At 38.6% G+C, this 23,662-nt stretch overlaps 1 protein-coding gene across 2 annotated transcripts in view; it reads left to right on the forward strand.

Annotated features, from left to right (window-relative positions):
- The window catches only part of GOLIM4 (golgi integral membrane protein 4), a 76,953-nt gene that overhangs the window by 8,093 nt on the left and 45,198 nt on the right, over positions 1 to 23,662 (forward strand). The window lies entirely within an intron of this gene.

Genomic DNA, 23,662 nt, shown 5'->3' on the forward strand with positions numbered 1-23,662 from the left:
AACATTTGAATGACACCATGTCCTTTCCTTTGAGAGTAAGTGAACTTAAGAAAAATATATAATCATTTTAAGAGAGTCAAACATTCTATTTCCCATTTCACCTCTCATTTAAAGCCCTTCTTTAAGTGGAATTATTGTAAAAAAAAATTCTACAAATCAAGGTATGTAAGAGAACTTTGACATTGCTTGTATGCTCTAGACAATAGCTATGATACTATAAGTATTCTAAATGTAGATTAATATTGGGCAGCTGATAAATTGCTTGATTGGTTAGTGTAGAAGTTTATCAAGTTTTACATTAGTGAGATTTAATATTGTAAATCTATGCTTCCTACTGCAATAATCTCTCAACCTATTAACAAACATTTAGGGGTAATTTTTAAAAAGACATTATATCCTTTTTAAAGGTTTGATTCTGTAAAACATGTTAAATAGTACTGATGTCAAACATCACTTTTATTAGAAGATGAAAAATATATCCTCTTTACTAGATAGGTGAGTATCGGCTCAAAATCCAGAAGTCATCTAAGTTTTATCTGGGTGTGGGTATGGCTCCTTGGATGTAGTTCCTCAAGTACAACTTCTCAAGTTTAGTTCCTCTTCATTGGTAGATCTGTGAAACTAAACCTCAACATAAGCAACATACAACAGTGGGGCAGGCATATGATACCTACATATTCCTATTCAAAATAGCAGAAAGTGCAAGGTGTGTAGGAGTTACTGGTCCATGAAAATTCTGAAATCCAGTTAGGCAAATGTTCCTCAACTAGGTCCAGGCCTGGGAATAATTCTCCATGGTTCTTGATTCTACCCTATGGACTACTGAGTCATCCTTCCTTTTTTCATGAAAGGTAGCGTGTGTTGGCAGCTGAGTTTTCTCAGTCTGCTTCCCGCCTGTAGAATTTTGGGGATCTATGGCCTTTTTTCATTTAGGACCATCTCCATTCCTTCCAGTCCAAACTGGCAGTGTATCTGCTGGTAAAATCCTCTCAAAGTTTTTGTGGGTCTCCTGTGAAACTTGTTGAGGTTTACTCTGTTAGACAAAAAACCACACCTATCTTGGAGATGATTCCTTCTCTACCTTGAGTTTCTGCAGAGGCAAGGGAGAGACAATGCCCTTTAACTTATCAAAGGCCTGTTGAGAGTATCTGTGAGTCACACCCTTAAAGTTGTAGGAGATCCTGTGGTCTGATTGAATAGTACTCTGAGATGCCACGTTTCCCGGGGCTTACCAAAAGGATTTCAGAAGCTACACCGTTGATCTCATTTTAGACCATGTTTTCTCAGACAGTTCCCTAGAAATGATCTTTGCTTGGAAACTGTTTCTTAACTTTAGCATTGTTTGCTGTCTAGAGAGACTGAGGATTTTCAAAACCTTCAGGTCCTGCCTCCTTTTTTGTATGGTAGTCCCTCCCCCGATTTATATTCTCATAGTTTGCTATAAACAGCAAGAAGGAACCAGGTAGCATCTTCAGTACTTTGCTGGGAAAGCTCCTTAACTAAATCACCCAGTTCATTTGGCACTTTTTAAACGTCTCATATAAATGCATGGGTCTGCAGGTCACGTAAGCACACATAAGTAGTTTATGTGTACTACTAACACATAAACCTTTTGCCACTATGTAATTTCTAGTTTCCAATAAGATTTTCCTTACCTTCATTCATGCCCTTAATAGAAATCTCTTCAAAGTTCAAAATTCTGTGAACAATATGTCCAAGGCACTTTACACTGTCACTGGCACTCTTCTTAGGCCCACTACATGGTTCCAAAGCCTCTACGACCTTTTAGGTTTTTGTCATGGCAGCACCCCACTTCTAAAATCTGGATTAGTTATCCTGCTGCATAGCAAATTACCCCCAAACTGAATCGGCTTAGAATGACAAATATTATCTCACAGTTTTTGCTGGAAAGGAATCGACTTAGCTGGGTGATTATCTGAACATCTCTGTCTCACTATGTTGCAGTCAAACTGCTGATCAGGGTTGTAGTCATCTCAAAATTTGACCGGAGGGCCTCCCTGGTGGCGCAGTGGTTGAGAGTCCGCCTGCCGATGCAGGGGATACGGGTTCGTGCCCCGGTCTGGGAGGATCCCATGTGCCGCGGAGCGGCTGGGCCCGTGAGCCATGGCCGCTGGGCCTGCGCGTCCGGAGCCTGTGCTCCGCAACGGGAGAGGCCACAACAGTGAGAGGCCCGCATACAGCAAAAAAAAGAAAAAAAAAAAAAGAAAAAAAAAAAAAAAAAAAAATTTGACCGGAACTGAAGGATCTGCTTCAGAATTCACTGATGTGGTTGTTGGCAGGCCTCAGAAGATCCAATTCCAATCTCACTCATCCAGGCCTTTCTGAAGGCCCATGACTCCAACCTGGAACTTACAACATAATAGCTGGCTTCCCTCAGGGTAAGAGATCCAAGAGAAAGCTAGAGAGAGGGAGCGTGTATGAATCCAAGATGAAAGTGAAAGTATTTTAATAACCTAATCTTGAAGGTGATAACTCATCACTTTCTGCCATATTCTGTTCATTAGAATCTAATCACCAAGTCCAGCCTGTGCTCAAGGGCAAGAATAACAGAAAGTAAGGATCACCTGGGGCCATCTTAGTAGCTGCCTCCCACAAGGGGAGAAGGACATGGTCATTGTTGGCATTCTTCGAGCACTTGCTCAAAGGGTCCCACGGTAGCAATACTTTGAGCAGAGACCGAGCCAGGCACTGTTCTAAATTATATTCTTGGAATATCCAACATAATACATTTGTAAAAATGTTCTACTATATATTAAAATGTGATTTACCATTTAATTTGACATATATTAGTAAGAAGTGGCATTTGAAGTCATGGAACTACAGAGGGAAATTATCTGCTGTTTAAACCATCTGACCTGGAAGAATTAAAATTAAAAGAGATTTCCAGGTATCTCTCTGAAGTATAAACCTAACTAGAGGCTGTTAGGGGAAGTTCCAAAGTGGAAGCCATCCTGTCCTTGGGGAGTTTCAAAATCCATTGACAATTTGTGAAAATTTCCTACTCTTACAAATGACTGTATTTCTTTGGCAAGTAGATAGGAATGCAGTGCAGTGTGTTTGTTCATATAGTATTTTCATTTGCTTCTGAATGTTTCTTCTGACTTCATATAGCCTGCAGTCCTTGGTGAAGACCTCATTATTTGATAATCAGAAGATATATTTTTTAATGGAGTTCAACTGGTCTTAGAAAGATAAATATCTTTGATTTAAAGAAAGAGCATTATTAATTTCAACTTGTTCATTCATCCATATTTTGAAAGTCAGGTTTTAAATATTGCAATACATGAGGTATTCTTTTGTGATGTTGATAAAATAAAAAATAGAGCATATGAGCATATTATGAAAAAATCATTAAATGTTTTATGAACAATTGTAATTTCAAATTCACAGTATGGCCTCACTCTTCCAAACATACTTTAATAATTAGAGATACATGAGATGAATATTTCTGTTTTCCATTTGACTTCCATTGTACTTTCCTAAACATATTTCTGTAAGAGATTAGATCAGGAAGTGGATAGAGAATATTTTGTCAAAATGTTTGAGGCCATACTTGATTCACAAATCAGGGAGAGTTCTGTTCTTGTCAGTGAGAAGTTGCTGTTGAATTTCTAGGAAATCAGTGATTCTCATCCTGCTCTCCTGCTATCTATGTGGGTGCCAGATTGCTGCCGTGATCCTCTCTGTTAGGCTAGGTTGCTGGGGACTTCTCTTGGTGATACTCTCAGTGATTGTAAGTCCCTTGGGACATGTGGTCTCTGTTCTCTGTCCCAAAAACCAAAATGGGAAAATTCCCTACGTGTTCTACAGTATAGTTCTAACATGTGCAGTGTGGTTCTTAGGGACACTTAACAGGCTGCATATTGTCTTTTTCTCATTTACCTTTTGCTCCCTGGGTTGGTCAGGGTCCATATGGATTAAGCTAGCAGATGCTCTTTTCTGTTGAAACTGCCCAAGGAAGCAGTAGCTTCTAACCCAGTTAGCTAGAATGATGGTATTTGTGAATACATGTGAGACCCCTTTTTTAGCCCCCGAGAAGTGTTCATCTGAGGGTCCCACGGTAGCAATACTTTGAGCAGAGACTGAGCCTTTAAAGAAAGACTGCTTTGTTTTTATTTCAGGCCTCCAGCTGTTCTCAAAACTGCCTCCTACCTGGCAACAGCTCAGTCTGAGACCACGCCGTGTGTCTTGTCTGTGGGTGGCATTTTCAATTTAGGATCTGTGGGGTCTATGAATTTTCTGAAAATTTATGTCAATTTTGTATAAGTGCCTTTTTCCAAGACAGACGCTATAGCTTTTGTCAGATCCTCAAAGCATCAGTGACCTGAAAAAGGTTAAGAACCCCTGCTTTCGGGCAAATTCCCCCTTCTGAGGTTTTTTTAAGTACATCTTGGAATTTGACCTCCCCTGGTTCCACGCCATGAACCCTCTAGAAAGTGGCCAGGTTTGTAATGGAGTCATCAGTGCTGACTGCTATTCCTCTAAAGCCCAAACCCACTCTACCTCCCTCAAATGTAAGAATCCTGATTAGAGATTTAAATGACATCTAATAAATTGCATTCCTAGAATCCACTAGTAATTGCTTAGTAAATAATAAATAAAAATGCCTTGCTATCACATGAGACATTTATGCTTTTCAAATTGCTTTGTATTCATGATATCATTTGGTCCTGAAAACCTGTGATGTTGAGTAAAGCAATATGCAATATTATTACCATTTTGAATTTGGGGAAACAGAAGTCACACAGCAAGACAGTGACACACTTGGGATTAATGCTCAAATTGCTTGAATCCTAACTCAGGACTCTTACTAATCCTCAGTTTCCAAGGCTCCCTCACCCTGGAACTAAAAGGAGGTTTTGACAGCACCTATTTCAAAACAGAATTTTTTACTTTGCCTTCTCAGAGTTAAGAATATTCCCAGATGGTGACTCAGCTAGACTTGAGAACTGGCCTCCTTGGGGTCCACTGCCATCCCCCACCACTTCCCATCTCTGTGTCCTCGGAAGGTGCTGCTGATGGCTCACGCTACCACTTGCTGCTTCACCTCTGCAGCTTTCTACTGTCACCAGCATGTTCACCGTGTCCCTCTCTGCATCTCATGCCCTCAAGGATGGAGGCAGGCTCCACAGGATTGGGTCCCAGGGTAATAAGAGTGATAGTCAGCGTGGTGAACTTGGCTTCACCGCCCTTTCCATCTCTCTCCGGCACATTGTCCTTGATCCAAAATTAGGGGCTTGGGCTGTCCCTAACCTTCAGATGATTCTTTCTCAGACTCCTCCGCAACCTGGGGTGTAGACATGGCACGGGCCCACACCGGGATCCTGCTAACTTTCACCACAGGCTCTGTAGCTTCACCTTGACTTCACAGGGGGGCTTTGAAGCTCACCACTCAACTGATTCTCCAGCTGTGTTTTTTAGTTTCCAGATGTAGAAGCCAAATAACTCCTAAATAAATCACAGATTGGAAAAACAGGAAAGAAGCTTTGTAGAACCCAGGTTGCAAAGAGCAGCATATGGATATGTTTTCATTTGGCCCACACAGTGCTCGGAAAAATTTCACGGTAGTTGTCTACATGGAAAAAGAAAGATATTTTATGTGAGCATCCGGATTTCCAACTTTGTCTGAAAAGTCATAGGATCCCTCGACACTGCGCTGCATTCCTGCGTGGCTTTTGTTTTGAGTGGGGCATGTGGGCTTCGGTTGGCAGACATTTCCGCTGGGAATTCTTCCTCTCGAATACCTCCTTTGGTTTATCAATGAAGAAAGCAAACCTCAGAGAGATCGAATGACTTGACAACTATGCTGTCCAGTGTGGTAGCCACTGGTCCTGTGTGGCAGAAGCACTTAAAGTGCAGTTAGTGTGTGACTGAGGAATGGAATTTCATATTTTAACTAATTTAAACTTAAATTTTTTAGCCAAAGCATTGTGAAATATTTTTCTGTTAAACACAACTTTATTGCCTTGGCGGCACTACATTTCGATGAAGTCTTGGGTCGCATTAGATCTTATTGGTGTATTGCAGTGCACATATACTTCCTACCTTTTAAAATGTGGCTGCTAGCCGCAGAGCACAGGGAGATCAGCTCGGTGCTTTGTGACCGCCTGGAGGGGTGGGATGGGGAGGGTGGGAGGGAGGGGGATGCATGAGGGAAGGGATGTGGGAACAGATGTATATGTATGACTGATTCACTTTGTTATAAAGCAGAAACTAATAAAAAAAAATAAAAATAAAAATAAAAAAATAAAACATAAAAAAATAATAAATAATAAATAAATAAATAAATAAAAATAAAATGTGGCTGCTAGAAATCTAACAATTACAAATGTGGTTCACAGTGTATTTCTGTTGGACAGTGTTGACCTGACAGAGCTCACACAGCTTGTTGGTGGAAAGTCTGGAATTTGTCAGCTGATATCCACGGTTCTAACCATTCTTTTTCTCTATTACTACACTCTTGCCCAACTTTCCTTCTAGTTCTCAAAACCTTTTCATTATACCAGACAATCTCATAAACCCCTATAGGAGTTTATTTTTCCTCATTTTTGCATGGCACATGATACAGAAGTGATTTTATGTAAATGAAAATTTAACTTTGTATATTATCAATGATCATATAATAAAGGTAATTTTAAAGATAATATAATTAATATTCATGATATATAAAGACTAAAATTATTTTTCTCATTTTAAGTGACACTGACCATTTAGTTGTCTCTGAATTATTTGTCTAAGAAAACAATTTTCAACACATTCAAAATAACATTGTGTTTGATTTTCGACACAGATGCATATTAAAATGTCTAAAATTAGTTACATATTGTAGCTCTAAAACTAGACAAAATTACTTTTAGACTTAATATATTGAGTTCCTATATTTGACATGAGAAGAAGGAAATCAAACACTTCACAAATAAAACACTGGGCACGTGAATAGCCCAATCAAGTCTAACGTTTACTTTCTTTTTTTACATTTTAGTTATTATGAATTGTGACATACATACATAAAAGTGTACAAATTGTAAGCAAGGCAGTTTGATGAATTTTCACAAACACCTTTGTCTAATCAGCAACCTGATCAAAACACATAACAATACCAGCACCCCGGAAGTTTCCTTGAGCCCCTTTCAGTCACTAACTGTCCTCCACCCCCTAAGGATAATTGCTGTGAATTTTGCCTGTTTTTTTACTTTACATAAATGAAATCAAACAGTATATAATCTTGTTTCTGACTTCTATTTTTTTTAATATTTATTTATTTAATTTATTTATTTGGTTGTGCTGGGTCTTAGTTGCGGCAGGCAGGCTCCTTAGTTGTGGCTCGCAGGCTCCTTAGTTGCAGCATGTGGGCTCCTTAGTTGTAGCATGCAAACTCTTAGCTGCGGCATGCACGTGGGATCTAGTTCCCTGACCAAGGATCGAACCTGGGCCCCCTGCATTGGGAGCGTGCAGTCTTAACCACTGCGCCACCAGGGAGGTCCCCTGACTTCTTTTTCTTAACATTGTTTGTGAGATTCATCCAAGCTATTACATGTTGTTATAGATTGTTCACTTCTTTTGGTGTGCCATCTTATATGTCTATCACAATTTATCCATTCTACTATTGATAAGCATTTGAGTCATAGATCTGCTGCTATGAATGTTCTAGTTCCTTTTGACTTCTTTTTTTTAAGGGCTAGCGACTTCTTGATGTGCTTGATGACTGTTTTGAGTAAGATAATGCAACTTCAGGACTATTCTGAGTGCATTTGCAAAATTGTTATTTTATTATTTCCCTTCTACTAGTGCTAATTTAATATCCTTATGCATCCTGTCTGTATGCACTGGACTATTATCAGTGCAAGTTTAAAAATATGAGCAAAAATAAAAACAACTAAAACCTAACATTCAAAATGCAAGTATTGGTGTCATGGCTCAGCCAAGGATAAGGATAAGCTGCCCAAGAGTCCGTCCAGATGTGAGCTGACTTGTCTGTTCTCTATTCACCATCATTTGTGCTCTTTTGATACATTCTTTTCCCATTTGTGTTGTGTAAAAGGGTAATTTTTAAAGTAATTATTTTATTTAAAAAGTGGAAATTACAATAGGCCTGATTACCGCCTTTTGCTAACTTACTGAAACAGGTTCACAGTCCCCCTGATTTGGGAATACTGCCTCTCACTGGAAGGGTCCAGAGGATAACTGAGCATCTGGGAGCAATGTTATAGAGTTAACTCAAATATCTGGTGGGTGGTTGAACTAGCCTTAAGAATCTTTCTAAGCTAAAATATTGTTTTTATATTCTGTGATGCTAGCTTTAGTGAACAATAATGAACATAAGAATTATTTGTAGTGACTCATGCTCAGCAAATTATTAATATACAGGTTTCACACTGTATATTAGTTTTGCTTTATTATATATAAATGGCTAAAAAGGCAATGATGTTCTTGGAATTGATTCATGAAAATCTCATTACTTTTATAACTTGTCTTAATTGAATTGTGTTAGGCTACAGTTTGTCTTCATACAAATTATGACAGAAAAAAATTAATAAAATATTTGTGTAAACAAAAATCTACCCTGCTTTTTAAAAGAATAGATTTATAAATCACTTAGCATAAAAAGGAAAGACATACTCCTAGCCACAGAATTAACAGATGATTCCCATCTTGTGATTCAGACAGACCCTAAAAGTATTAGTATTCAAAATTAACAAAACTGTACTTACTAAACTCTTCTTTAATTCAAGATTTTTACTAATTTATACTGGTTCCCCCTCCTAACACTACTTAGTTCACACCTGTGAGGTTTTGAAGGGAAGCTATTCAGGAACTGCTCAAAAAACCAGATGAGCGGTTCTGGAGTATTTCAGATAGTTAGGGAGATGGGTTACTTTCAGTTCACTTAGAGAACTGCTTGGTAAATTGTAGACACATCTGAGGTTACAAAATTATAACTTGAGTTTGTTAAAATATAGCTTATTTGGCATATCGTAGTTTATTTCTGAAAATTAGACTTCATAGAATGTCTTTCCATGACAACTTTTTCTTTAAAAATTCCTTTATTAAAAAGGTTACTGATTCTGTTTTCTGGAATAGAAGATAGTCAAAGAAAATTACTATTATTAATTTAGGATAGGTAATCCAAGGAGGTGTGGTTTGATGCGACTAATGTTACATGAGTAGCCATATAAAGACACTGAGCATTGATATATTTTTGTTTTGTAACAATTTTAAAATCTCAGTTCCTTAAAAGAACAAGCATATTCATGGTCACAGGTCTGTAGTTTGTTTGTGATTTGACCATCGTGGACTGGGCTTGCCTGAGACTGATTTGTCTGGATCTAGGCCTAGACAAGCTTGGAACTGGCTCACTGTCATTTCTGTTATCCCATTGACCAGGTAAGACACGTGGTCAATGTCAACATTGATGGATTGGGGTGTGGAAGAACACTCTGTTCACAGCTAGGCACTACTGCCTGGGTGGCAGGGTGTGAGTATATAATTACAGTAGTGAGGGGTGAAAAATTAGGAGTGATGACCCCATGTACTATAGTCAATTTCAAAATTGGTACAGTGTGAGATAAAAGAAGAAAGCTTCCTTCATTTGAAGAATTATTTTACAGTGATTTGACATAGACTTTTAAAAAGGTTAACATAATTTTAGTCATATGTGAGTTTTCTTGGCAAAAGGAATGAGTTCATAATGAAAAGGCACGTAGCATAAATTATAAACAAAAGGCAATGAGTATATATGTTCTTTTAATAACAAACTTTTTGTGAAGCACCTGCTGTTCACAGGCTCTCTTGGGGGGGCTATAATAATTTTACAGGTGCTGCCATTAAGAGATAGAACGTAAATGAAGTATCCTTTAAAGCTGAAGGCTTTTCTGTCGGATTTTTATGACTGCTCTTTCAGTGACATAGAATAAGTAGAACTTCTCCACTGAAGTATTTCAACATTTAATATGCTGATTTTAGCAGCAAAAGCAGATGTGATCAAATACAGGATTTAATTTAATACACTGATTTATGTGGGTTAAGAAAAAACTAGAACAATATAGAACGTGGACCCATGGATAGGCTTGGACATTTAAATTTTTTTGTAGACTTCTCATGGATATGCAACTGATGCTTGGCTTTTTAAAAATATTAGTTAGGGGCTTCCCTGGTGGCGCAGTGGTTGGGAGTGCGCCTGCCGATGCAGGGGACGCAGGTTCGTGCCCCGGTCCGGGAGGATCCCACGTGCCATGGAGCGGCTGGGCCTGTGGGCCATGGCTGCCGGGCCTGCGTGTCCGGAGCCTGTGCTCCGCAGCGGGAGAGGCCACAGCAGTGAGAGGCCCGCGTACCACCAAACCCCCCCCAAAAAATAAAATAAAATAAAAATAAAAATATTCATTATATATTCACTGGGATTCTTTTCTTTAAAAAAATTAAATGAAAAAATTATGCCAGGGCTTCCCTGGTGGCGCAGTGGTTAAGAATCCACCTGCCAATGCAGGGGACATGGGTTCAAGCCCTGGTTCAGGAAGATCCCACATGCCATGGAGCAACTAAGCCCGTGTGCCACAACTGCTGAGCCTGCACTCGAGAGCCTGCGAGCCACAACTACTGAGCCCATGCGCTGCAACTACTGAAGCCCGTGTGCCTAGAGCCTGGGCTCCGCAACAAGAGAAGCCAGCGCAATGAAGAGTAGCCCCCTGCTCGCCACAACTAGAGAAAGCCCGCGTGCAGCAACGAAGACCCAAGGCAGCCAAAAATAAATAAATTTTAAAAATTATGCCATTAGTATTTACTTCAAGGTTCTAGCGCCTACTAAAGCAGCTATATATTTTTATACCCAAGGTCTTGGGAAAAAAATATGGAAAATTTAGAGAGATGGGTGCCCTGTCTTTTTGTCAGTCTTTCTTTTTTTTTTTTTTTTTTGGCTGTCTTGGGTCTTCGTTTCTGTGCGAGGGCTTTCTCCAGTTGTGGCAAGCGGGGGCCACTCTTCATTGCAGTGCGCGGGCCTCTCACTATCGCAGCCTCTCTTGTTGCGGAGCACAGGCTCCAGACGCGCAGGCTCAGTAGTTGTGGCTCACGGGCCTAGTCGCTCCGTGGCATGTGGGATCTTCCCAGACCAGGGCTCGAACCCGTGTCCCCTGCATTAGCAGGCAGATTCCCAACCACTGCGCCACCAGGGAAGCCCCTGTCTTTTTAAAGATTTATCTAATTTTAAGCATTTCTTTAAAACACCCTTATTTTTCAAGTTGCATATTTATTAATTCCTTCCATTTAATGTGAGATGTATATATATGTATATATATATAGTATATATGTGTGTGTATCACTAGTAAGTTAAGAATTATATTGGTCTTCTATAGTAAGATAATCCTAATAACAGTTTGTTTATATTTTTACTTTTTAAAGCTTGATTCTTCATGTCTCAGCTTGAGAATATCAGAACTTTTTTTTTTTTACCAAAAAAGGGGAGCCGAAGCCTGGTCCCCAGGTACAAAAATATGGCCTTTATTTGGAAATAAGTATTTTCTGTGAGTCGTCCTGACATGCTTTTTGTGCATACAATGGAAGAAGCAGTAAGAAAGGCAGGTTTTTTCAACAAATTCACTTCTGTACTTTTTGTGAACAATGCCTTCTCAGAAAATTTTCAGAGTAGGAACATGTAGATTCTTGTTAAGCCCCAGTAAGTAAAACTCTAATACTCTATGAAACCAGTGAATAATTGGCCAGTTACCATGTATTTGTTCTTTAACTTAAAGAAATACTTCCTGTCTTTAACTTTGTCCCTTTAGTAATATGTTGATGTGGAAAGAAAATCTGACTTTATTTTTGGTTTTCCTTATCTCTGTTTTATTATTTTTTTTTAAACTCTGCTAGTTGATTGCTTAAATACTTTTTTGTTTGTTTGTTTTCGTTTGTTTTGTTTTTTTGCGGTACGCGGGCCTCTCACTGTTGTGGCCTCTCCCGTTGCAGAGCAAAGGCTCCGGACACGCAGGCCCAGCGGCCATGGCTCACAGGCCCAGCCACTCCGCGGCATGGTTGATCTTCCCAGACCGGGGCACGAACCCGTGTCCCCTGCATCGGCAGGCGGACTCTCGACCACTGCGCCACCAGGGAAGCCCTAAATACTTTTTTTTTTTAAACACTCTGGTTGGCACCAATTGGACCAGATGCCAAAGAGAACATTTCTACTTACAGCTTAATTATTTTGTAAAAGGAAGAGTCTTACCAGGCCCCACAGCATTTTAACTGCAAGAAATTACAATTTTTAACCATCACACCAAGAATTATGTCTTGAATTTTGAGTTGTGTCTCATTCGATCATATCTAATTTCCTCTCTTTCTAGGTCTGTTCTGGTGTTATCCAGGTGACTCAAAAACCTATTGGCATGGTGTAGACTATGTGGATGCTTTTTATATAGTTGTGTTGCCTCCACTTTGAAAATACATTTCCTGAATCTTACCAATCTGTGATATTCTATTTCTAACATCCTAGTCTGATTACCTGTCATCTCTCGACTGGGCTAGTTGCAGTAAGCTTCTACCTGGTTTTCTTGCTTCCACCCTTACCTCCCACATAGTAGCTCAGTAGTTTATAAAGATTATTCATTGTAAAATATAGGGTAGGTAATGTTATTTCCTATCTCTCTTTAAGGAAAATTTCACTTTTCTCTTACCACTTGGTTGTGCTTCACCAACAAGTTTCCAACCACATGGGCCTTTTAGCTGTTGCAGTGACACCCCAAGCTCACAGCCTTGTCAGTCTTTAAACCTGCTATTCTCTCTACCTGGAATCTTCTTCCCTACGATCTCTTCATCATTGACTGACTCCCTTTTATTCAGGCCTCAGCTCAGATGCCAACTCCTACAAAGGCAGCAGTGTTAGCTGTCTATTGCTGCGTAACAAATTACCCCCGAACTTAGCACTTTCAAGTAACAAACATATGTAACCATTAACTGTTTCACATAGTTTCCTGAGGGTCATTAAGAGCAGCTTAGCTGGACAGTTCTGGCTCAGGGTCTCTCATGAGGCTGTACTCAAGCTGTTGGCTGGGCTACAGTCAACTCAGGATGGGCTGGGGGAGGATCCACTTCCAAACTCGTTCACGTGGTTGCTGGCGAGCTTCAGTTTCTCACTGTTGGTCAGGTACCTCTGTTTTCCAGTACAGAACGCCCCTCTGTAGATTGCCTGAGTGTCCTCATGACGTGGCACTCCCCACAGAGTGAGGGATCTAACAGAGGAAGAGCCCAACACAGAAGCCAGGCTTTTATAATTGAATCCACCTGTGCTGGATGCTATCAATCACGCAGACCAACCCTGGTACAGTGTAGGAGGGGAGTGCACAAGAGTATAAGTACCAGGCGGTGTGGGGGTCATAGGGAACCATCTGGAAGGCTGGCTACTACAGCAGCCCATGGGAATTTCACCGGTTACTTTTGAGAAGCCTGCATCTTTCATATTTTTTACCTCTGAACAATCTTTAGAAGTCATAGCTGCATCTCTTCCTTGATATAAGGGAATTAGCTGAGAAATGATGATAGTTCATTCACCTAAGTACTCTCTATCCCATTATCCTACATTATTATCTTATTTGCACTGTTGACTATCTGAAATCCCATATTGTATCTCCTTGTTAATTGTATCTTGTTTGTCTTCCTCTATGAGAGTATGAGACCTTGACTTCAGAAAATGGGTATTTCATGTCTACTATTTTAATCCTTGGGCTTAGAACAATGCCTGAAATGTAGTAGATCATTTTGTGATGAATGAACACATAGGTTACCTTGTCAACCATTTCATATGGAAGTTGTTTCTACAGGAATCCCTGTATTCTAAAATTGAGTGTACTGAACATAAATTTCATTAGTTTAAGTAATATTTGCTGAGTTTATCTTATGTAGAAGGCACTGTGCTAGATACTCTGAAGTTACAAACAAAATAATCTTACCCCCAAATGGTCTTTACCCCCAAGGAGTCCTTTAAGTAAGGAAGGGTATGTGCCATATGAGAACAAGTGAAATAACAAGTAAAGTAAAGAATGAGTAAAATAAAGAAGAGGGAAAAAATTGCAGTGCGAGAGGCAGGGTGAGAATTGGAGGAGACTTCCCAATAGAAGGTCCTCTTGATGTCTTAGGGTCAGTATGTTATTTTGTCCTGTAATATTGTGTTTCTTTTAGCATTCTCAGAATGTAAGAAGGAAAGAAACCATATTTCCTGAACAACTAAAAAGTCAGGAAGCCTGGTCTACAAGAGTATTATGGATATGGTAAATTGTTTAGTTATGTATTTTTAAAGATCACCTTGCTGAAATGACTAAAAATAAAGGAAATCATGTTTCATAATGTGTGGTTGTCATCATACATAGAGCAGTTGCCCATACTTTAAATGGCCTTCAATCAGTGTATCTTTGCAATTCGTTCTCCGAGTAGCAATTGTATTCTTGTACTGATAGTATTCTTCACTGTTATCAGCTTCTTATGGTAGTCATTCTGTCTCCCTCGCCTTAAAAGTTGCTTCATCTAATTTTGCTGTGGATTTGAAAGCCCAGTAACCACGCTTGATAGAATTATGTATAATAAGAATAAATGAGACTATGAAAGAGTTTTCAAGTAATTAAGTTTTAAGGGAGGTTTGCTTTTTAGTTTAGCTCTTTGTGGCTCATTTTTTCATCTTTCTGGTACTCATCTGTGTTTTCACAACTTCTCTTAATAGACAAGATGCTGTTTTACTTAGGTTTGCTGTTGAACTTTTTGTCTCTGTTCAATATATATCACAGTTGGCTATGAAGTCAGACTGACTCATAAGTCTGCCAAATTTTAGTTTTACGTCCTTAAACAAATTGTTGTATCTTTCTGAGCCTGATTTTTTAAAAGTTGTATCTTACAGTGTCGATGTAAAGAGTACATATGTTAAAGGCCTAGAACGTTACTGGCATGGATTTTCTTCTGTCCTCTCTTCCTTCCCCAGTCATCCCCACCAGGTTGAATGGGCTTCACACTCTACCACCTGTGCCTGGCAACAAATGCCTTGGTAAGCAGCATCCATATGCATGCCACTTTGACAAGGATGTCCTAGCTTATACCCAGTGGTGTAGAGGTAGACCCAGAGGACCAGTCCTGCAGACAGCTTTCTTTCCTAAGATTGTCATCACAACTTGGGGAGCAATCCAAGATTGAGTTTCATGGCAGACTGGTACCAGTACCTTGGCCCTATGGAAAATTCACAGTCCAAGATTGACTGTAAAATTCAACTCACTCTCTAGGTATCCTTTAGAGATTTGATACCCTGAAGCAGGTATCAGCTGCTACATGGTTATTTCACTCCCTGCCTGGGGTTTACAACAGTGGAATTCAGAGGCAGCTCAGCTCTTGAGAAGTATAAGGCCGTGGGGCTTTCATGGGGGGATGTATCAGTCCCTGTACATACTCAGAGTTAACAAAACATTCAGAGCAAGGAATTTTTTAATTAAGTTCTACAGCATCCATGTAATTACTTACATTTTTCCACTCCCTCCCATATTTTCTCAGTTTATCCACCCTTGTGACTCATTCAGTAGCAAAATCAGTGAAATCAGCATTCTCTTCTAGTCATCAAGCAAAATGGGTCATCTCCCTGGCCTGCTGGACTGTCTGGTGTGCCCCAGAGAATCTCATTTCAGTTTAGGCCTCTTCCTGCTGCCCTATTTCCTTGTTTCCTCTTGGGAGGTTTCCTGACCGTCAGGAACTTCTCACCATGACCGGTTTCTTCACTCCAGGTTGCTCCCTTCTGAATGTTGCATCTCTTGCATTTATTCATCATTCATGCCTTGAGAGTCCTGCCAAGATTCTGCCCTTTCCTTGCTTTAAATTCAGCTGAAATTCACTGAGTACCTATTTTGTACCATACATAGAAATTGGCCCTAATACTTACATTATGGAACAGAAGAGTGAGGCTCAGAAAGGTTTTGTGTTCAGAATGACAAAGGTGGTATCTGAGAGAAGGAATTTGAATGAAATTCTGCCCACTCTAAATTCAGTTTTCTTTCCAGTTTAGCACAACTCCTGTTTTCTCTAGGTGTGCCAGGGCATTGAGAAACTCTGATGACGTGAGCTGGAAGGCTTCATTAGGTCATGCTTAAGTCTGTGCCACTGGCCATCATCCCTCTGCTGACACAGGAGGCTGCGGTAAGCATGTGTGGCAGATGTGCCCTGGGCACCCTTCTCTGGGTCCACCTTGAGTCTATAATGCCAGCTCCTGGCCTGTAGGATGAAGAGAAAGCTGCTGTTTTCAGTGTTGATTTTTTTTTTTTTTTAAGAACTGGTCTTAAAAGTAGATTTAACAATTTAGGGTGGAAAAACCTCCACTCACTAAGAGGAGCGAACTTATTAAATGTAAAGAAGTCGGGAGAACTCCCTGACCTCAATTTTTTCAGAGTATGGTTTTCATCCTTAATCAGAAAGGTGTTACATTGAATAAATAAGCTTTCCCTTTCAGGTTATAAAGCCATGTGCCTCTGTCTAGGCAGGCCGCAGAAACTGTTTTCCTTTTTAAAAATTACTTCTTTAATAACCCTAACGAAAATGAAGGTGGTTTCCATGAGTTGAAAATTAGGCCATTATTGATTAATTTTATCATTGGAAGAGAATATTAAAAATAATTCATCTTGAGTTTTATAATGTGTTTTTAGAGGTCCTTTGAATCTGTATTTGATGAGGCAGACGATTACATCAGAGACTTTAATGAAGCTACAGTGTGAACACTCAACTCAAGAAGATGAAGAAACTATGTACTTTCCCAAAATCTGGAATGAGTGTAGACCCGGGTTCCAATCTGGACTCCATAATTAAATACTTGGATGATCTTTGACAGGTTACCCAGCCACTCAGCCTGTTTCATTGCCTATTTGAACAAAGATTATACTTGCTCTCTGAAGTTATGAGTCTAATGAAAACATCTATTCTGTGCCTGGTACACGCACGGTAGACGTTTTGAAAAAGGTAGTCAACTCCATCCCACTTTAATTAGTTGATAAATTACGACTTCTAGAAAAACAAATTAAAATACTCGTCTTACTGTTGGTGAGTTAGTAACTTCATCTTTCTATACAAAGGCTTCATAGTTGAAAACTAGCTACATTACATCAAAGTTTTCATATAACACCAACTTAGAGCTTTATGTCCTATTTTTATTTTCTAATGACACCCTTTTAAGATCTCCATTAGGGAAAGTAATTTTAGCGTATTAAAAGACATGATGCTTTTAACAGGCATTTTTATTTCTCTCATGAAGCATATTTTGGAACGATCTTTGAAAGGCTGCTGCTTCAATCGTTAATTCATTTTACTCAGAGACTGTGAACATCAAAGCAATAAAATTCAATTAAGTGGAATAGTCAGGAAATAGAATATTCTGGTGAATTCAGTTGTCAGTGTTAAATAAAAAACATCTTACCTTCTCCACCCATGTGTTTTCTGGTCTCTGTATTTAAATCATTCTATTGAATTTGAGGTTGTATTGAAAGCTCTGTACCAAGTTTTTTTTCTGGTAAAAGAGAAATCAATTAAAGAAGATACTTTTTGTTTCATGTTATATTATTGAAAAGCATTTCAAACTGTATTAGTTGCTTTACTTCACTGTTAAGAATGGCCATCATTAAAAACAACAGTTCTCCTCTAGGGATGAAAATGTAGATCAGATATGAAGAAGATTCAACTAAATGTATATTGTCCCTTGGACATGGCAATGAACTTATCAGTAGATTTTGATCTTTCCCTTTCTTTTAGAACATGAATACAATAAAAAAAATTCCACTTAAGTTATGGTAAAATGAGCATTAACATAATTAATTATTATGATATAAACTTAAGAGTAGTTTATGTTTGTGTAGAAATTTGAAAAATGCAGAAAAATTTTGAGACAAAAAGTCACTCATAATTCATAACAACCAGCGCAATCTCTAAAGTTTTAGTGTTTAGTCTTTATTTATAGAATCAAAGGCAAATGGATGTGCAGTTTTCTTTGACTAGTTAAACGCTTTTTAAAATCTGTATAGCTTGGGCTTCCCTGGTGGTGCTGTGGTTGAGAGTCCGCCTGCCGATGCAGGGGACACGGGTTCGTGCCCCCATCCGGGAAGATCCCACATGCCGTGGAGCGGCTGGGCCTGTGAGCTATGGCTGCTGAGCCTGCGCGTCCGGAGCCTGTGCTCCGCAACGGGAGAGGCCATAACAGTGAGAGGCCCGCGTACCGCCAAAAAAAAAAAAATCTGTTTAGCTTTATGTTTTGCTTTATCTAGTCATATTTCCACTTTAAGTTTTAGAGAAATTTACAAATGGATGAAAAGAACAGAAATGAAACTTCCCTTTGTGGCTTAAAAAATCTGTCCTTAATCAATATTGCATTGGGGAAACAGAAAAAAAATAACAAATTATTTTTAAACGGTTTTTATTCTGCAAGAAGTTGATATGTAAAACAGTAAATCAGCTACCTGCTTTCAGAATTCCAGAAAAAAGTTTCTCTGAAAAATAGAACCATTCAGAAGCCAAATTTTAAGAGGTTTTTTTCCACTTATTTTCTGACTTGGACTATTGAAAGACAAGTTTTAATCACAGTAATTTTTTGTTGGCTTGCTTTCAGGTTTTTCCATCACAATAAGGAATGTAAGCCTAACAGAAAAATGCAGCCATGAATTATCAATATTTTCTTTATCTTACATGGGTTAATTTCTGATAATTGACTTTGTAAGGAAAATCTTGTGAAAATTCTTTCAATTCTATAATACAGTATTATCAGATACATATTTTCATCATATATAGTGGTACTTTATAAACTCATTTAAATTCAGAGTGAGAAATTAAGCTCATAACATCTTTTATTTCTTAGTTATGAAATTAAGAAATTAAAAAGTTATTTTTATATATTCCTAGTGAAAAACCAGGCCAGAAAATATTAATGTGCTCTTGTTAGATTTTTATCTATGTTCTTTTCAAATTCATGAACTCTGAAAGACAAAATGATGGAAATACTCCCTTTTTGCACCTCAGATAAATATCATGTATATTTTGCATGTTGATAATGTAGAATTGTCCTTTCTGCCTTACAGGAATCAGTAAGGGTGTTTTTTTCCCCCTCAAATGCCTGTGTTGTTTTCTCTCATGCTTTTAGTATGGGGATGATTTACTGAGTTCTGACAGTACATTGGCAACAATGTTTAGATCAGAGGGTTTTTTTGTTTTTTGGAGGTTTTTTGGTTTTTGGTTTTTTATATCATGTGCTTGTGTGTGTGTGTGTGTGTGTGTGTGATAGCCTCAGAAGAAAAACTTTAATAACTGTTTAGTGCTATTTTTTTGTTTGCCTACATATACTGCTAAATGTATTTATGCCTAATGTGTAGTTCTAGGTTTATTGTTTTGGATCAAGAGCTACAATTCCTAATTCATGAATTCGTGATGTTGAAGGGATAGACTACTTGTAAGATAGACTACTTGTAAGTACTGTAGTTTTTATTTCGTCATTGAGTAAGTAACAAAGTAGCACAAAATTATCTTCATTAAAAGTAGAACTCAAAAGTGCGTTCTTTAAAATGTTAAAAAATTTACCTAGTGAGTTCCCAAGATTCTAAAGCAAAGATGAAAGAACCAAGTATGAATATTAACTAAAAACTGTCCCAATTCTCCTATGATAATTCATATTTAGCAGTAATTACAGAAAAAAAACCCTTTCTTTTATCTATATACTTAAATTCATACAGCTTTATGGTGGGGTGGTGGGCATGTTGTATCAATGATTTAAAGGTGAATTTAAAGATAATATTTTCTTTCTCACAATCTCTTGAATGACAGTCACAAAATTACCGTAATAAATGGATTCCTTTTCTTATGAAGTATCTCCCCAGAAATTCAGAATAATGGAACAGGAGTACACTAAATCACTAAAAAGTTTAATGCTTCTTAAGTAAATGCCTTTTCAGTACTGAGCTAATGGCTAAAGAAAGGTCACTGGATCGTCTAATGAATAGATAGGAGTAATTTCTAATTAGCACCTTGTTCCCCCACAAATTACATGTGAATTGGGTGTAAAAAAGCTCTTTGTATATAAACTGTAAAGGACTATAAAAGCATAGTTTTGCTACCAAAAGTGGTTTTTAAAGGACACTTTTTTTCCCCTGAATATATGAACACTCATCTGAAAATGTATTTAACCTCTTAGTGACAGGTTTATCTACAAGGTGATAAAGAATAGAACCGAGATCTTTAGTGGAATAACTGTTTGCTCTTCCAGAGAAATTCTGAGTTACATTTTGTCAATGGGGAAATAGCATAGCATCAGAGGTGAAGTGTCTAGTATGCTAATGAATCTTGTTTTAAGTTATGGTTATAATTAGTTTTATTCTATATTACTTGAAAATCAAAATGTAGTATAATAATAAATGTCAGCTACTCTTGTCCAAATTACTATAAATATTGAATTGTCGGAATCTGGAACCAGTGAGGTTATTTTGTGCCTGCACTTCCTGTTTTCACCCACCTCCCAATTACTTGCAGCTGTCAAAATAATTTTAATCATTTTCAGATACTTTGCAGAAGAAAAGGGACTTAAGCCCTTCAGCCAAAAAAGATGTTGCCCCTCCTCTTGTGGTCTTCTTTTATAACCCTGCTGGGTCCCCCTAGTCTAGTCAGGCCAGCATTCTTTCTGAGCATCGCTATTATGCTGTAAGATCTTAAACATTTATCCAGGTCATTCCACAGTTCTGATTCTGTGTCCTTGCTTGTTAAACCACATCAGAGAATCAGAGAATCTTAGAGCTGGAGGAAGCCTCAGAAATCAGTTGCTAAGCCCCTTTATTTTACCAGTGATGAAACGTATGACATTAAATAAATACCTTTCAGATTAAAAATTAAACCCAAATCTCTGGACTTCTAGCCTTTGGCCTGTTCCACCAGGAAATGTTGCCTGCAGATATGTGCAAGTAGACACATGCAGAAATCTGCCTATTCTGAAGAATACCTGATATTTGCATTCTCTCACCTCTGTGTCCAGGCTGTTCACCAGATATGCTTGGTTATGCCCTAGTATGGGAAAGAGCAAATTGAAACATGAATCGGGCAGGGAAAAGAGCAAGCATGCTCCTTAGACCTGTTTGCAATGGGAGTAGCAATTGTAATTGTACGCACTTTACTGCTTTTATTAATCATTCAGTATCAAAGTTCATTCAGTATCAAAGAAGGATAATGTGTCTATATCTTTTAGAGTTGTACCTATAGAAAAGGAGAGCCCCACCATAGAACACCTTAAGTATGACACAGGGTCTTAGTTTATATATAATAGTTTTCAACTTATTGAAAATTATAGGTGACAGATAAATCTGAAATAGTATTCTTTTGTCAAAAACTTTTTCCTAAAAATCAGAGCCTTTCCCAGCATTCTGCTAAATTGAATCTTTCTTATTCAAATTTATTTATATTTTTTAAAGATTTTTTTTGATATGGACCATTTTTAAAGTCTTTATTGAATTTTGTTACAATATTGATTCTGTTTTATGTTTTGGTTTTTTGGCCATGAGACATGTGGGATCTTAGCTCCCCGACCAGGGATCAAATCCACGCCCCCTGCATTGGAAGGTGAAGTCATAACCACTGGACGGCCAGGGAAGTCCCCAAGTTTATTTTACTGAGAATATACAAATCCACTTTGAAATGATTAATGTATTGCTGATGCCACCTACTCTTCTCCTTTGCTTTAAATATGCATATTCAGAATTTTAGCATTGGAAGGACTTTGATGACTCAAATGTCCAACTACCTCATTTTATTGCTGAGGAAACAGAATTGGAAAGGTGAAGTTTCTTAAATGTGAGCACAGAACTGGTTAGTGTCTGGTGGCATGGAGCTCAGGAATCTTGGCTCAGGCCAGTGTTATTTCCCCTAAATTACTTGAAAAATTCTCATTAAATTGTCTCTTGGCTCCATCTGTTTCTGTCTATTTCTCTGTCAGTCTGTCTCTTTTTTCCTTCTCTCTCTTTTTTTCTTCTTCCAGGCTAATCCATCTCAGTTCTTCATAAGTCATTTTCAGTGGATTTAGTGTGAATACTAACTATGGAATGGGTTGAAAAGAAAAACTGTAAGTTTAACTCTAATTAGAATGCTGGTATCATCAAAGATTTTTTTCTTTCTTTTAGCGTCCAGTTATGTATGCACCTTTCTACAGATCTGGACTGTCTGTTGATTTGACTGTGCATTTCAAAGATCCCCATGTGCTTTGTCAATTTAAACAATATAGATATTAGATATATTGTCTCTACCTTTCATACATAACCTTTAGAGGTTGCCAGTGAATTCCTATGCTTATATTGGTATAAGTCAGCTGTATCAAATTTAAAGTTTCTTAAAGCTGGACTCTTAGGAATCCATCTTGATATGTAACCAATTACAAGTTTTATATGTAAATTTTGTGAAATAATTGGTATGAAGAGTACATTGTTAACGTCACGTGCTGATATCTTGGTTCAGTCATTTAATAAACCATCAGCAGAGGTATCCACTTTGTACCAGACCCAAGTCTAGGTGACAATTTGCACAGATTTCACTCTCTCATAAGTGATTCCACAAAGTCATAGGAGTGACAAATCTGTATGTAAAGTATTATAATAAGACTACGGATAGAGATTTGCTTAGGCCCCCATGGAAGAATAGACGTGGGGCATCCATACTGCCTGGAGAAGCCTCTGGAGACCACAGTGAAGGTGGACACTGATCTCACATGTCGGGTTTCACATCGTGGGTGACTGTGTTTACGTGATGGAGGCCGATACAATTGCAGTACCTCAAGGGCTACTCACCAGAGCTTCACAAAACCCTCTGTGCCCTCCTCATGTCACATCATCATCAGAAGTCTCCTGCTGTCACCCTAAAATCCACACGTCCTGATACGTAATACACCCTTTCTTAAAGGATGAAGAAAAGATAATGTTTTTATTTGACCTTGGAGGGTCTCAATCAGTGAGCTCAGCCTTCTACTTTTTTTTTTTTTTTTTTTTTGCGGTACATGAGCCTCTCACTGTTGCGGCCTCTACCGCTGCGGAGCACAGGCCCCGGACGCGCAGGCTCAGCGGCCATGGCTCACGGGCCCAGCCTCTCCGCGGCATGTGGGATCCTCCTGGACCGGGGCACGAACCCATGTCCCCTGCATCAGCAGGCGGACTCCCAACCACTGTGCCACCAGGGAAGCCCGACAGCCTTCTACTCTTAAGGGCTTTGACGGACTATGCAGTGAGTGGAGATTAAAATATGACCCTTGCCTCGAATCAGGCAGTGCCCAGGATTTCAATGCAGGAGATATTCTTATTTAGAGTCACATATGATCTTAGCATACTGAAAATATTCATTGTTATGTAGCAAATATAAGGAAAGAAAAGAAATCATACCTAATTACACTCCTATCTCAAAGGAGAGCTTAAAATGTCCAAAAATGGAAAGAGAATGCAGGATATCACTAAGAATTCTAATCAAACTGGTGAAGCAGGTTTTAGACCTTTGGTGTTGACTTTGTCCCCACAGTATCTTATCTTCTTAAGTTCCCTCAGTGGTAACTGGTATGTAAGTAGTTAAGCAGTTTAGTTGTGGGACAAAAAAAAATGTCAGGAAGCGCACGAGGTGGCTGTGGAGGGTAGGCTGGGGTTTACCT

This window comes from Mesoplodon mirus (genome assembly GCF_964341445.2).
Source record: "Mesoplodon mirus genome assembly, chromosome: 6".
NCBI lineage: Eukaryota > Metazoa > Chordata > Mammalia > Artiodactyla > Ziphiidae > Mesoplodon > Mesoplodon mirus.